The sequence below is a fragment of the Pristiophorus japonicus genome, chromosome 2, assembly GCF_044704955.1.
Source record: "Pristiophorus japonicus isolate sPriJap1 chromosome 2, sPriJap1.hap1, whole genome shotgun sequence".
In the NCBI taxonomy this organism is placed as follows: domain Eukaryota; kingdom Metazoa; phylum Chordata; class Chondrichthyes; family Pristiophoridae; genus Pristiophorus; species Pristiophorus japonicus.
In genome coordinates, this window is record NC_091978.1 from 335,500,711 (window position 1) to 335,514,170 (window position 13,460).

Here is a 13,460-nt window from a genome sequence, read left to right on the forward strand (position 1 = left end):
GCACAGAAAGAAAAATTATTTGAAGAGATCTGGTGGTGGATTTGGACAGGCAGCAAAGAAACCAGGAAACAGCTCTGCAAATGAGATGATTCATGACAAAGAAGTGGTGGAGGAGAATACATTGTTCAGCAGTATTGAAGGAGGCAGCTCGGACAAGAAGGAACAACAAGCCATGAGATCACAATCTCATGTAATATTGTTCATTAATTTTTAAGGTTGGCTCAGTGCTGTGACTGGGTTGAAAGACAGATTGAAAATGGAATGATGGAAGAGGTGACCTTGGAGTTCAAGAACTTTGTAGAAAGGGAGTTTGGAGATGGAGGCCAAAATTCAGGGTCCCAGGAAGGACCGTTACCGCGGATTTTCGGAGGCCATTCGGCAATATCGAGTGGCTGCCTGCCGCGTTGTGGTCGACTGTGCCCTCTGACGCATATTCAGCGCGGGGGGGGGTTTTCAGCGGTGAGGATATCCGCCGCAATCCACCGACTTCCGCCGTGGTAAGGGGCTTGCGGCCGTGGTGACATCATCAGGGTGCGCATTGCTGCTACGCGGCCACGCCACTCATATTCAAGTATAAAAATAGAGGTTTCTTTTGGACAGTGCCCCCACCAGCTTTTTGGGTCGGTACACTTTGCCGTGATACTTGACACAGCTGGAGGAAGACAACGGAGGATTCCTGCAATCGGGAGTATTTTTGCTGCAAACTTTTTCTGTTGGTTTTGTGGATTTCTTTAACCTGCTGAGTGCTCTTTATCATTTTTTGGAGAGTTTTCAGGACTTTTATCTCTGATTCGTGGAGGCCTGTAGACCTCATTCTGTGCTCCACAGGCCTGCGTGTCAGGGTGCAGCCTTCACACACAATGAGATGAATGTTGGCAGGGGATCGCCTTCTACACTTTGTCAGATGCAGGGCGGCACGCAGGAGAAGGCGGCGCCATCAGCAATGTGCAGAGAAGCAACTGCCCAACATCCAGAAGGGTCTGCAAATGTGGGCAGATCTCCACATAGAGATGGTGGCCAGGAGGGAGATGGCGTCAGGAGAGTCAGGTACACTGAAGCTCCCACCACATACTGGACCAGGAGCCTTGCCAGCCACAGCGGCTCACGAACATGGGAAAGACCACGGAGAAGGGCATCATCCAGCTGCCATGGGAGCTGGCCAACACAGACTTGGGGGAAGGAGGCCCTACTCTCAAAGGGTCTACAGACGTCAGTTCTCCTTCCTGAAGCTCAGTGATGAGCAATACTTGCCAAGGCTGAGATTTCAAAAGGGTGTACTGAGGGAGCTCTGCAATGTCCTGCTCCAAGATCTGAAGCCTTGCACAGGCTCAGGACTGTAATGACCATTGAGACCAAGGTCACCATATCTGAATTTCTATTTTACGGGGTCTTTCCAGTTTGCGACTGCAGACATAACCAACATTTCTCAATTTTCTGCACATCGCTCCATTCGGCAGGTCACTGATGCACAGTATAGGAGAAGAGTAGACTACATCTCATTCCCAATGACCAGGAAGAAGCAGGTGGAGTGGCAGGCTGGATTTGCCCGCATTGCAGGATTCCCCAGGGTGCAAGGTGTGATCGACTGCACACACGGGCTGAGGGCGCCACAACACCACCTCGAGATCTTTGTCAACCGCAAGGGGTTCCACTCCCTCAATGCGCAGTCGGTGTGTGACAGGTGTAGGATCCTGGCAGTTGATGCCAGGTACTCAGCCAGCAGCCATGATTCGTTCGTTCTGTGCCAAATCAGGATTGTGGATGGCTGCTTGGCAACAAGGGATATCCCCTGTCCCCTGTCCACTTGGCTGCTCACTCCACTTTGGAACCCCAGGACAGCGGCCGAGCATGCCTACAACGACGCTCATTCCGGCACCAGGTGCATCATTGAGCACTGTATTGGGATCCTCAAGCAGAGGTTCTGTTGCCTGGACCAGTCTGATGGCACCTTGCAGTACTCTCCTGAATGGGTCTCCATATTTGTGGTGATATGCTGCATGCTGCACAACCTGGCCTTCATGAGGGGACAGCTGCTGGAGGCCGAGCCAGCAGTACCATCTGATGATGAGGAGGAGGAGGATCCCTGTCGCCACCCAGCCAGGAGACATCGTCGCCATCGCAACCCTGCAAGGGAGGTACAGCTACGTTTGATTGTTGCTCGATTCACGTAATCTCATCCATACTTGACCTTTCAGCTCCTACTTTCCATGGCCATCCCAATGAGTGCATTCACACAGAATTGCCCACTCCGAAATGAAACACCTGGCCAGATATATGTGCCAAAAATAAAGATTTATCAAATGATGCAAGTCAGTGCAAAAACACAACAGAGCCAATAACACTACCATACACTAATACAAATACATCATTTTTTACTCCTGTGCATCTCCTTATAACACCTTATGTGTGCCTATCCTAACATTACGCCGAAGTGTCTTGCGTGTGGCTGCATCATGGGTCTGGGAAGGCTGCTATGGTTGTTCTGTTGGAACTATAGATTTCCTTGTCGGGCTCCCTCGAACACCTTTGGCCCTGGAAGGGCCGGGTGTAGACTGGGCAGCACCCTCCTGGGAGAGTTCAATCTGGTTTGGCTCGGGTGAGGCCATGCATGGAGGCACTGGCGGAGTGCCAGGTCAGGGGCCAGGAATGTTGTGATCCTCCAAAGAGCCTGAGTTACTCACTGGGGGCGACACAGTACTATCACCACCATGCTCCTGAGGGAGGTCAGGTCCATGTTGTGGCGTGATACTAGAAGGTCCCCTGTGGCCCGTATTGGACCCAGCCCTGAATGCAACACTGAGGTGTCGGGTGGCATCGAGCTGAGACTGCATTAGAGCAGCCAGAGTCTCAAAGCCAGCAGACGTGGCAGCAGTAAGACGCTCCGTGTCCTGTTGCCCAGAGTGCATAAGAGCATTCTGAGCTTCCAGTGCCGCAACCATCCTCTCCAATCCAGCACCGATGCGCTCGTTCCCTCGTGCCTGTGTTGAAATGGCAGCGGACACATCACCTGCAGGTTGCAGCGTCACTGCTGGATCCGCACGGTCTCTCTGGGAGTCCACCATCACCTGCACACTGGCAATGATGGGCTCCATGATGTGCGTAGAGCTGTTGACTAGGTGGTGTAGTATTCGGCTCAGTTCCCATGGACTTTAATGACAAATCAAATATTGGATATGAGGACAAATCTCTGCTCAACAGCCTGTTTGTAAAGATGAGAGTGGCCCAGGTGAACTGATGGACAGAAAATCCCAACCGATCAAGGATGGGGGGTGGTGCGGCTGCTGTGGGATTGCTGTATAAAGAGACTCCTTTGGGGAAACAATGTCCCGAGAAGTCAATTCCCAACTGGTGAATAGCAGGAATTGGCTGGCCCATTGTCTGTATGGAAATATGCCAGTTAACTAGATCAGTTTGGAGATCAAAAGCCATCACCGACCATTAAGAACATTAAAACATATCAAGAAGACATCAAACCTGAAGCACCTTTTGTGACCACGGAGGCCAAGCCAGGCCCCGGAAGGTGGGAAGAGGCCACAAAGGACTCAAGTGGATGACCCATCCAGACCTGGGGGGAAACTTTAAAACCATTAAAACACAGGCAGCAATCTGCGTATTGGAGGGGTATAACATAAGAACATAAAAATTAGGAACAGGAGTAGGCCATCTAGCCCCTCGAGCCTGCTCCACCATTCAACAAGATCATGGCTGATCTGGCCGTGGACTCAGCTCCACTTACCTGCCCGCTCCCCATAACCCTTAATTCCCTTATTGGTTAACAATAAACTATCTGTGATTTGAATACATTGAATGAGCTAGCCTCAACTGCTTCCTTGGGCAGAGAATTCCACAGATTCAAAACCCTCTGGGAGAAGAAATTCCTTCTCAACTCGGTTTTAAATTGGCTCCCCCGTATTTTGAGGCTGTGCCTCCTAGTTCTAGTCTCCCCGACCAGTGGAAACAACCTCTCTGCCTCTATCTTGTCGATCCCTTTCATTATTTTAAATGTTTCTATAAGATCACCCCTCATCCTTCTGGAACTCCAACGAGTAAAGACTCAGTCTACTCAATCTATCATCATAAGGTAACCCCCTCATCTCTGGAATCAGTCTCTAGCCCCTCCAAAGCTAGTATATCCTTCCTTAAGTAAGGTGACCAAAACTGCTCGCAGTACTCCAGGTGTGGCCTCACCAATACCCTATACAGTTGCAGCAGGACCTCCCTGCTTTTGTACTCCATCCCTCTCACAATGAAGGCCAACATTCCATTTGCCTTCCTGATTACCTGCTGCACCTGCAAACTAACTTTTTGGGATTCATGCACAAGGACCCCCAGGTCCCTCTGCACCGCAGCATGTTGTAATTTCTCCCCATTCAAATAATATTCCCTTTTACTGTTTTTTTTCCAAGGTGGATGACCTCACATTTTCCGACATTGTATTCCATCTGCCAAACCTTAGCCCATTCGCTTAACCTATCTAAATCTCTTTGCAGCCTCTCTGTGTCCTCTACACAACCCGCTTTCCCACTAATCTTTGTGTCATCTGCAAATTTTGTTACACTACTGTCCCCTCTTCCAGATCATCTATGTATATTGTAAACAGTTGTGGTCCCAGCACCGATCCCTGTGGCACACCACTAACCACTGATTTCCAACCCGAAAAGGACCCATTTATCCCGACTCCTTGCTTTCTGTTAGCCAGCCAATTCTCGATCCATGCTAATACATTTCCTCTGACTCCGCGTACATTTATCTTCTGCGGTAACCTTTTGTGTGGCATCTTATCGAATGCCTTTTGGAAATCTAAATACACCACATCCATCGGTTCACCTCTATCCACCATGCCCATTATATCCTCAAAGAATTCCAGTAAATTAGTTAAACATGATTTCCCCTTCATGAATCCATGTTGCGTCTGCTTGATTGCATTATTCCTATCTAGATGTCCTGCTATTTCTTCCTTAATGATAGCTTCAAGCATTTTCCCCACTACAGATGTTAAACTAACCGGACTATAGTTACCTGCCTTTTGTCTGCCCCCTTTTTTAAACAGAGGCGTTACATTAGCTGCTTTCCAATCCGCTGGTACCTCCTCAGAGTCCAGAGAATTTTGGTAGATTATAACGAATGCATCTGCTATAACTTCCGCCATCTCTTTTAGTACCCTGGGATGCATTTCATCAGGACCAGGAGACTTGTCTACCTTGAGTCCCATTAGCCTGTCCAGCACTACTCCCCTAGTGATAGTGATTATCTCAAGGTCCTCCCTTCCCACATTCCCATCACCAGCAATTTTTGGCATGGTTTTTGTGTCTTCCACTGTGAAGACCGAAGCAAAATAATTGTTTAAGGTCTCAGCCATTTCCACATTTCCCATTATCAAATCCCCCTTCTCGTCTTCTAAGGGACCAACATTTACTTTAGTCACTCTTTTCCATGTTATATATCGGTAAAAGCTTTTACTATCTGTTTTTATGTTTTGCGCAAGTTTACTTTCGTAATCTATCTTTCCTTTATTGCTTTCTTAGTCATTCTTTGCTGTCGTTTAAAATTTTCCCAATCTTCTAGTCTCCCACCAACCTTGGCCACCTTATATCAGAGAGCTGTTTTGGATAGCTCTTGCTACTATGCTCACCAAGAAACGAGCACTCCGTCACGGGATGGAAGGACGGAACATCACGAAGAGCTGAACCTTGCTTTTTCACCCCAATATGGGCCGCAACTCAAACTGAGACTCGAATACTGCATCGGTAGTACAGAACCAGAAGCCATGTCGAACTGGAAGAAGCTGCAAGCAAGTCCGCAGGCAATCAGAGTGAGTATTGTCCACACCTACACATCCTTAAGACCACTTAGCTGTGTGAAGGGGCGTTGTATGTCCTAGCCAAACCATAGGGGTTTAGTCTGGCAAGGTGCTTTTCTTGTGTACTGTATATCATATGTTAGGCCGTGGTAACTTGACACGGCAGCAGCTTGTTGGACAAGCCAGGGTTGTACTTTTGTACTGTATTACACCACTGTGTACTATTTTACTAGTGGTGCGGTTGAACTTTTTAAACACTATAATGGTTGAGCCCGAAAAATGTTGTCCATGCCAGATCTGTCCATCGTAATCCCTATTGTCCAGAACTTGTAGTAGAAGGTGTGTTTCGGTATGCCCAAGCAAACCACTTCCAGAAATGGCGGCCACGGCAGGATGATAGGTTGTGGATTAGATATGGACAGTTTGGAGGGCAAGAGATCCGGAATGGGGCACAGAATTTCCTCCTACGTGTTTACTAAAGTTAACGGGCTAGAACCTCCATTTTTTTCCATGCTTAACGCCCACTTAACGCCCATTTTACCGCTGAAATGACGTATAGCGCCTAGATATCACCCATTTAGCCACAACATGGAAACTGACAGGCATTTCTTGGAAACTTATCGCCAAGCGTTACTTTCCCCATGAATGCCTGGAAAATAATACCGCCCGCCCACTTTATTTGGGCGGAATCATCAGAATGGGCAAAATTAACACCCATAATATCGCTCAGCTTTAATTTCCGCACTGATTTAATGCCGAGATTCAATAATACCACCCGTCCATTTTTTTTGTCGTAAAGAGCATATTGACCGAAACTAGCAGCCATGAGATCGCCCAGCGTCACTTTCACCACCTCGCACACATATCGCCCACAATATCGCTCGCCGAAAAAAATGCCCAGAAAAAGTGGAACGAACCGGAACTAATCACAGCGTTATGGACGCCATGTTCTACATCACATCGCATCCTTTAAAAGGCTGCTGTGCTTCAACCTCGGCAGAGTTCGGATGTACTCTGCAGGTCGTTGGAGTTGATGTGAACATCTCTACAAACATCTTGACCATACTGTGACCGATTGGAATTGAATAGGTGTCTTCGTCGGGACATTCCTTGTTTGTGACCAATCGGTGGAAAACAGAGAGCTACTGCAATGGGGCCTGTCCTTTCTCACCCTCTCTTGGTGACCAATTACATGCAGCAGACATGAGATCGCTGAAGGTACGCTCCACAGCATTATGTGCCCAATGTAAGATGTGCCAGACTGATGAGGAGGAGCAGACGTTACACCCCCCGCAAGTACAGGGAGAAGCATTCTTAGCTCGACTTGCCCAACACCACCTGCCTTTGGAATCTGCGCTTCCACAAAGAGGGTTATCACTGAGGTATGCCAGCTGATAAGGGAAGATCTGCAGCCTGCCAGCATCATCAGTACTGCACTGTCCGTCAAGGTCAAAGTCACTGCAGCACTATCGTTCTACACCTCGGGTTCTTTTCAGGCCACAGCTGGCGACATTTGCGGACTTTCTCAGCAAGCCACACATTGCTGCATTAGACAGGTCACTGAAGCCCAGTATGCACGCAGGAGGAACTTGATCAGCTTCCCTATGACCGGGGGGCACAGAGTGAGAGGGCTCTAGGATTCTCCAGAATTGCAAACTTCCCCAAGGTGCAGGGAGCAATAGACTGTACGCACATCAGGCTGCTGAGGTTTTCAGGAACCGCAAGGGATTCCACTCCCTGAATGTCCAACTGGTTGTCGACCACCAGCAAATTATACTGGCAGTGAATACTCAATTTCCGGCCAGTATCCATGATGCTCACATCCTGCATGAGAGCACTGTATCTGACTTGTTTAACAATCAGCCACAAGGTCAATGCTGGATGCTTGGTGACAAAAAATATGGCCTCGCCACCTGGCTGATGACCCGCCTGCGTGACACCGAAGCCGAGAGGCGATACAACGACAGCCACAGAGCAACTCGCAATATCGAGGAGGAAACCATTGGAGTGCTGAAGCAGAGCTTCAGATACCTGGACCACTCAGGAGGCGAGTTTCAATACCACTCTGAGCAGGTAGGTCAATTTGTGGTGGTGTGCTTCATGCTGCACAACTTGGCTAACAGGAGGGGACAAGAATTGCCTGATGAGTCTGACAGTCCACCTCACAAGAGAGAGGAAGAGGAGGACAAGGAGGCGGATGCTGACATCGGCTCAGACAATCAGGCTGACGCTGAAGCCATGCCAACGCCCCCCTGTAGAACGCATGAAAGGGCCCGTGGTGACATGATAGCTGCACGAGCCTTACGTCAGGAGCTCATCAATAATCGCTTTGCCTGAAAGAACGTTGGTGTTATTTACAAGGCTGACACACTGATGGATGTGCAGGTGATACATTAATGGTAGGCATCACCTTGGTGACAGTTAAAGTTTACGTTGATTGAAATTAAGTGTCATTATATCCTTTGATGTTAAGGAATCACCAGCATGTAACAGTGCAGCTATCTAAGCAATGCGCAACAAGGTTTTGTTAAATAAAAAACATTTAAACCAAACATTTGTCTGAAATCATCAGTATTTCTGTAAAAACCAACCCTCCCCTCCCTCCCCAACCCCGCTTCTCCTCCCCACCTTTATCTTCCCCTTCCCCTCCTGACTCCAAGCTTCCTGGCCGAGGAGCTCCTCAGACGATGCTTCATTGGGTGGGGTTGACGGCCGAACCGCTGCTTAGACGGATACGGGAGAGGACGGTCCCGAGTTGGGAACTGCTCCGAGCCAGAAGCAAAATGTTGCTTCTGGCTCTCGTGTGGTTGGCAATGTGGGTGCAGCACCTTGCGGTACAGTGCAGCGCTCCGGGACCACAGGGAGCCCTCTGCCACCAGTGTTCCTGGCTACCAGCTCCAGGGCCTTCACCATCCCTTCCATGTTATATCTTATTTGTTGGACAAAAACTCGATGCCAACTATATTCTTGGTGCTTAGGAGGCTTTTTGCTGCTGGTGAATCTCCCTCATGCCTCCCACAACAGCCAAACAAGCACACACCACAGCCACACATGCCTTCAGTCCCCCTCAGCTCCTTCTCTCTCTGTCTCTTCTGCGCATGTCATGATGACCCTTGACCTCCTGAATCACAGGAATCAAGCATTGCCATGCCGTTGCTAAGGACGGCGACACTTTACGGCAGAAGGTCAAAAACTTTTAACGCTATTGCCCATTTCATATCACTCACGGTAACGCCCATTTTCAAAAATGGAGACTAGATGCTTTCAGAATGGGCGTGAAGCCGGCGATCTGAAAACCCTTTTTTACCACCCGTGCTGGAAATAATGCCCATTTTTGGGAGATAAGCACAAAAGTGAAAAATCTAGCCCAACATGTCTCAGCACTGGGTGCTGGAGGTGTTGCGCTCTGAGAGTCCCCACGATAGAGCCGCAGATTGGACAGGGAGCAAGGATCACAAGAAGTCCAAAGAGAAAGCGATTTGGCTCTTGTGTTTGCAGAAGCAAGTTCAACTGCTCAGGGAACAGGTTGAAAAGCTGCAGAATGAGCTCCAGGAGTCTGAGGACAGGTCGGACGCACGGGGAATAGTAGGGAGCAGGCTTTTAGAGGAATTGTGCAAGGAAAGGCAGGAAAAATGCATGCAGGAAGAAACCTCCCATAACATAGAGGAATACCTGCAGTGCCAGGTTAGAGAGGCCAAGCTCAATGAGCAGGCTCTGCGGGAGGAGAACGCGTGATTAGTATGGACAGCTGACGGCTTGGAGGGTCAGCTAAAAGATATTAAAATAGCCAGAAATAGGGGGTAGGAGGACCCTGCGAGGAAAAAATCCGAAGTTTGACCCAGGGGAGGCTCGGGTAGACTGGGGTGAGGAGGGCCAGGAAGCTGGGGATTGGGTTCATGTCAGAGAAGCCTGACCGGCTCCGGAGGCACCACCAGGACCAATGTGTCCTCTGCAGCAGCAGAAATACGGCCCGGCTGCACCAAACGGTGACCGGGACCCGCTGCAGAGCGATTACATGGTCCCTTTTTCAACCCCACAACTGCAGGCCATGGTAGCGAGCGTGCCCAAGTTAAAGAAGGATGGTGACCCCTCCGTTCACTTAGAGCAGGTTGGGGGTATCAACGGGTGTAGTGATGGCGAGGTTCACAGGCTGCTGCTGTTTTCCCTTGACCGGAAACTATTTTAGACCTTATCCTCAGCCACCAAGCTGGGGCAGGGTACCACAGCGGGGCTAAAGGAAGAGATCCTGAGGGCCATGGGGCATACCCAGGATACATTCTCCCGATTACAGCTGGCCGGCGAGCCACCGCAGGAATTCGCAGACAGGCTATGGCCTGTGTACGAAAAGGCCACGGAAGGGGCTCTAGACTGAGAACAGCTACTAGGGGAGCCCAGGAATCACTGGTTCAGGACCCTGGTGGCAAACAGCTTGCCACGGATCAGGGCCAAGGCAGAAGCACGGTTTGACTCCGAAGACCTTGCAAATACAGAGGCTGGTGTGCTCCGAAAATTGAGCCAAGCCTTTAAGGCCAGTTCCGAGGAGGAGGTCAAACCAAAGGGGAGGGTACACGAGTTGAAGGCCAGTGAGGGTGCTAGGAAGGAATAGTGTCAATAAGGGGCTAGTATTGACAAGTCCAGGACTTATTTCAGGTGTGGGAAGACGGGACACTGGAGGCGAGAGTGTTCGGCCTAAAAGGGGGGCCAGACCGAGGAGGCCCTCCCGTGCGAAAACCCCAGGTCACCGAGGTGAAGGAGGCGACTGATGAACCGTTTGATGTTCTGGTGTCTGCCTTTCACACGGTGCTGGGGAAGGACAAAGGAAGGCTAGACGCTGCCGTGAGCAGCATAATGCCGACTGCATGGCCCCCTTCATCCTGAGTAGAACCCGCCCAGCCTGAGTACCTGTGTCCGCTTACGTACGATGAGTGAGGCAGGCCCTGTGCAACGATGGAGGCAGGGACGGTGCAGGGGACATATTTGGTGGACACCCGACCAATTCACCCTGGTCTAGCAGGGTCCCATTTAGCCTTGTGGGGTTCCCGGGGAATGAGCAGGCTAGGGCAATTTCCAGACCCCTGGTCATAGAGGCAGGATCCTTCCATGCCATGTGGAAGTGCATCCTACTAAAATTGGAACAGCCAGGGTCAGGAGTCCTCGGGGCCGACTTCATGTTAGCCCACCGAGTTATAGTGGATTTAAGGAATCACTGCCTATGGGGGGCAGTGGGTTCAGATAAAGAAGGGGAAGTAATAGTAATCCCAAGAGATGGGGAAGGAAAGGGTAGTATGTGTACGATGAAGCCTAAGGGGAATTATGATGTGGAGCAGCTGGTCGGTAATACCCCAGCCAAATATCAGGCGAACATGTGGGACAACCTCGCCTTGTTCGCCACACACAAACACGACTGTGGCAGGGTGATCATGGTAGAAGTCAGGGTGCAAGAGGATTCCATGTCACATCCACAGAAGCAGTACAACTTCCCCAGAGAGGCAGAAGCTGACAGAGATGGCACTGGGAGCCCTGGTGGAACAGGAGATATTGAGGCCGATAGCCACCTACGTAAACTCACCACTTTGGTTGGTTAAGAAACCCGACCAGTCGTGGAGAGCCACCGTGGACTATCGGGTGCTCAATAAAAAATATTTACGAGTGGTGCGGTTGAACTTTATTAAGCACTATACGGTTGAGCCCTCAAAATGATGTCCGTGCCAGATCTGTCCATTTTAATCCCTATTGTCCAGAACTTGTATTGGTGGTGTGTTTCGGTACGCCCGAGCAAACCACTTACAGAAAAGGTGACTGCGGCAGGACGATAGGTTGTGGATTAGATATGGACAGTTTGGAGGGCAAGAGATCCGGAATGGGGCACAGAATTTCCTCCTAAGTGTTTACTAAAGTTAACGGACTAGAACCTCCACTTTTTTTGCATGCTTAATGCCCATTTTACCGCTGAAATGACATATAACACTCAGGTATCGCCCATTTAGCCACAAAATGGAAACTGACGGGCATTTCTCGGAAACTTATCGGCGAGCGTTACTTTCCCCATGTGCTTAACGCCGGGAAAAAATATTACTGCCCGCCCATATTTTTTGGGTGGAATCATCAGAATGGGCGAAATCAACGGCCATAATATTGCCCAGCGTTAATTTCCGCACTGATTTAATGCCGAGATTCAACAATACCGCCCGCCCATTTTTTTTTTGTCGTAAAGAGCATATTGACCGAAACTAGCCGCCATGAGATCGCCCAGCATCACTTTCACCACCTCGCACTTATATCACCCACAATATCGCTCACCCAAAAAAACGCCCAGAAAAAGTGGATCTAACCAGAACTAATCACAGGGGTATGGACGCCATGTTCTACATCACATGTTACAACCTTTAAAAGGCTGCTGTGCTTCAACCTCGGCGGAGTTCGGATGTACTCTGCAGGTCGTTGGAGTTGATGTGAACATCTCTCCAGACATCTTGACCATACTGTGACTGGAATTGAATAGGTGTCTTCGTCGGGACATTCCTTGTTTGTGACCAATCGGTGGAAAACAGAGAGCTACTGCAATGGGGCCTGTCCTTTCTCACCCTCTCCTGGTGACCAATTACATGCAGCAGACTTGAGATCGCCGAAGGTACGCTCCACAGCATTACGTGCCCAATGTAAGATGTGCCAGACTGATGCGGGGGGTGTAACATCTGGTCCTCCTCAAGTACAGGAGAAGTATTCTTACTTCGACTTGCCTGACACCACCTGCCTTCGGAGTCTGCGCTTCCACAAAGAGGGTTATCACTGAGGTATGCCAGCTGATAAGGGGAGATCTGCAGCCTGCCAGCACCATCAGTACTGCACTGTTCGTCGAGGTCAAAGTCACCTTGACACTGTTGTTCTATGCCTCGGATTCTTTTCAGGCCACAGCTGGCGACATTTGCGGACTTTCTCAGCATGCCACACATTGCTGCATTAGACAGGTCACTGAAGCCCTGTACACACGTAGGAGGGACTTGATCAGCTTCCCTATGACCAGGGAGACACAGAGTAGAGGGTTCTAGGATTCTTCAGAATTGCAAACTTTCTTAAGGCGCAGGGAGCAGACTGTACACACATCAGGATGCTGCGGTTTTCAGGAACCGCAAGGGATTCCACTCCCTGAATGTCCAACTGGTTGTCGACCACCAGCAAATTATAATGGCAGTGAATGCTCAATTTCTGGGCAGCATTCATGATGCTCACATCCTGTGTGAGAGCACTGTATCTGACTTGTTTAACAATCAGCCACAAGGTCAATGCTGGATGCTTGGTGACAAAGAATATGGCCTTGCCACCTGGCTGATGACCCCCTATGTGACACCCACACTGAGGCTGAGAGGCGATACAATGAGAGCCATAGAGCAACTCACAATATCGTGGAGAAAACCATTGGAGTGCTGAAGCAGCATTTCACATACCTGGACCACTCAGGAGGCAAGCTCCAATACCACCCTGAGCAAGTAGCTCAATTTGTGGTGGTGCTCCATGCTGCACAACTTGGCTATCAGGAGGGGACAAGAATTGTCTGATGAGTCTGACAGTCCACCTCACCAGAGAGAGGAAGAGGAGGATGAGGAGGCGGATGCTGACATCGGCCCAGACAATCAGGCTGATGCTGAAGCCATGCCCCCGC

The 13,460-nt window shown here is 49.7% G+C and overlaps 1 long non-coding RNA gene across 1 annotated transcript in view; it reads left to right on the top strand.

Moving 5' to 3' along the window:
- The first annotated feature begins 731 nt into the window (after positions 1-731).
- LOC139234814 (uncharacterized) overlaps positions 732-13,460 on the top strand; it is a 50,817-nt gene continuing 38,088 nt past the window's right edge. Inside the window, exons 1-2 of the long non-coding RNA XR_011588348.1 lie at positions 732-2,135; positions 5,566-5,812. This is a non-coding gene — a long non-coding RNA (uncharacterized lncRNA). The remainder of the gene's footprint in view (positions 2,136-5,565; positions 5,813-13,460) is intronic.